Genomic DNA, 2,862 nt, shown 5'->3' with positions numbered 1-2,862 from the left:
CAACTGGTAGATTAGTTTGCTGCTGAGGACCAGCCGATCGGGACTGAGAGAGATGGGCCAGACATGCCCTGGAGCCCTCCTGTGGTCCCTCCCTGGCTGACCAACCTCCCTTGTCCCTCCCTGGCCTCAATTGTGCACTGGTGGGGTCCCTTGGCCTGGTCTGTGCCCTCTCCCAATCCAGGACCCCTCGGGGGATGTCAGAGAGCCAGTTTTGGCCCAATCTCACAGGCCAGGCAGAGGGACCCTACTGGTGCACGAATTCGTGCACCTGGCCTCTAGTTAAATATAATTGTCTTATAGGGTTTCCTTATTGATCTTCTGTCTAGTTCTTCTCTCTTATTATTAAAAGTGGGTATTGAAGTCTCCTGCTATTTTGTTGTAGAACTATTTCTCACATCAATTCTATTGTTTGCCTCATATACTTTGGAGCTCTGTTTTTTGGTGCATACATATTTACAATTGTTATATATTCTTGATATATTGGCCATTTATTAATATATAACATTCTTGCCCTGGCCAGTTTGGCTCAGTGGATGGAGCGTTGGCCTGTGGACTGAAGGGTCCAAGGTTCAATTCCGGTCAAGGGCATGTACCTTGGTTGCGGGCACATCCCCAGTGGTGGGTGTGCAGGAGGCAGCTGATCAATGTTTCTCTCTCATCGATGTTTCTGACTCTCTGTCCCTCCCCCTTCCTCTCTGTAAAAAATCAATAAAATATATTTTAAAAAATATATATATAATATTCTCTTTTGTCTCTTATAAAAGTTTTTACTTAAAGTCTACTTTGTCTGATATTAGTATAAACACTACAGTTTTCTTCTTGCTACTATTTGTTTGTTTGTTTTTTAATCTTTATTGTTAAGAGTATTATAGATGTTCCCTTTTTTTCTGGCCATTGCCCCCTTCCACTCAGTTCCCACCATACACCAGGCCTTCACGACCCTATTATCTGTGTCCATAGGTAATGCATATATGCATATAAGATCTTTGATTGATCTCTTCCCACACCCCCCCTCCCCACTCCTTCCTTTGAGATTCATCAGTCTTTTCCATGTTTCCATGCCTCTGGTTCTATATTATTCATCAGTTTATTTTGTTTATTAGATTCCTTGTTTGTTTATTTTGATTTTTAGATTCAATTGTTGATAAATATGAATATATTGCCATTTTATGTTCCTTTTTATTTCTTCTTCTTCTTCTTCTTCTTCTTCTTCTTCTTCTTCTTCTTTTTCTTCTCCTTCTTCTCCTTCGTCTTCTTCGTCTTCTTCCTCTCCTTAAAGAATACCCTTCAACATTTCATGTAATACTAGTTTGGTGGTGATGAACTCCTTTAGCTTTTTTTTGTCTGGGAAGATCTTTATCTGACCTTTCATTCTAAATGATAGCTTTGCTGGGTAGAGTAATCTTGATTATAGGTCCTTGCTATTCATCACTTTGAATATTTCTTGCCACTCCCTTCTGGCCTGCAAAGTTTCTGTTGAGAATTCAGCAGACAGTTGTATGGGCACTCCCTTGTCAGTATCTAACTGCTTTTCTCTTGCTGCTTTTAAGATTCTCTCTTTGTCTTTAACCCTTGGCATTTTAATTATGATGTGTCTTGCTGTGGGCCTCTTTGAGTTCATCTTGTTTGGGACTCTCTGCACTTTCTGGACTTGTAAGTCTATTTCTTTCACCAGGTAGGGAAAGTTTTCTGTCATGATTTCTTCAAATAGGTTTTCAGTATCTTGCTCTCTCTCTTTTCCTTCTGACATCCCCATAATGCAAGTGTTAGTAGGCTTGAAGTTGCACCAGAGGCTCCCTACATATCTTCATATTTTGGGATTCTTTTTTCTTTTTGCTCTTCTGATGGGTGTTGCTTCCTCATATACCAAATCATTGATTTGATTGTTGGAATACTCTACTCTACTCTTGAATCTTTGTAAGTTATTCTTTATTTCAGTTAGTGTATGCTTGATTTCTGACATGTTCTTTTTCATGTCTTTGAAATTCTCATTAAGATTCTTGAAAGTCTGACTAAGACCCTTGAAGTTCTCATTAAGATACTTGAACACCCTAGCTGGTTTGGCTCAGTGGATAGAGTGTTGGCCTGTGGACTGAAGAGTCCCAGGTTTGATTCCAGTCAAAGGCACATGCTCAAGTTGCCTGAGTTGTGGGCTCGATCCCCAGTAGAAGGTGTGCAGGAGGCAGCCAATCATTGATTCTTTCTCATAATTGATATTTCTATCTCCCTCTCCCTTCCTCTCTTAAATCAATAAAAATATATTTAAAAAAAAATACTTGAGCAACCTTATAACCATTGTTTTGAACTCTGTATCTAGTAGTTAGCTTGCTTTTCTTTCATTTATTCTTTTTTTAGAGATTTCTTCTGTCCTTTCATTTGTGACATATTTCTTTGTCTCTGCATTTTAGCTGCTTCCCTGTTTGTTTCTATGTATCAGGTAGAGCTGCTATGTCTCCTGGAATTGGTAGAGAGGCCTTGTGCAGTAAGTGTCCTTTAGGGCCCAGTGGCTCAGCCTTCCCAGTCACCTGAGCTGGGCACTCTCAGTGTGCTCCTGTGTGGGCTGTGTGCACAGTCTTGCAGTAGTTGAGACCTGATTGCTGATGGCATCATTGGGAGGAATTGACCTCCAGGCCAATTGGCTGTGAGGACTATAGTGGAAGAGCTGTGGTTCAGGAGATGACCCTATGGAGCAGGACTTGTTTCAGTGGGGCTTTGGTGCTCACTGAGTCTGTTCCTTGAGTGTGTCGCTTGTGGATGTGTAGAGTTGTAATCTGGTGGGGTCTGAAGCTGTCTACCAGGTGCACTGGCTCTGGGGCCTCCTGGGAGGTGCAAAGTCAGCCACTGCCTGGGGCCACCTGGCAG

The sequence above is a fragment of the Myotis yumanensis genome, unplaced genomic scaffold, assembly GCF_028538775.1.
Source record: "Myotis yumanensis isolate MYYU_CA2020_CCGP unplaced genomic scaffold, mMyoYum1.0.hap1 SCAF_11, whole genome shotgun sequence".
Lineage (NCBI taxonomy): Eukaryota > Metazoa > Chordata > Mammalia > Chiroptera > Vespertilionidae > Myotis > Myotis yumanensis.
Note: the sequence above shows the minus strand (reverse complement) of the source record.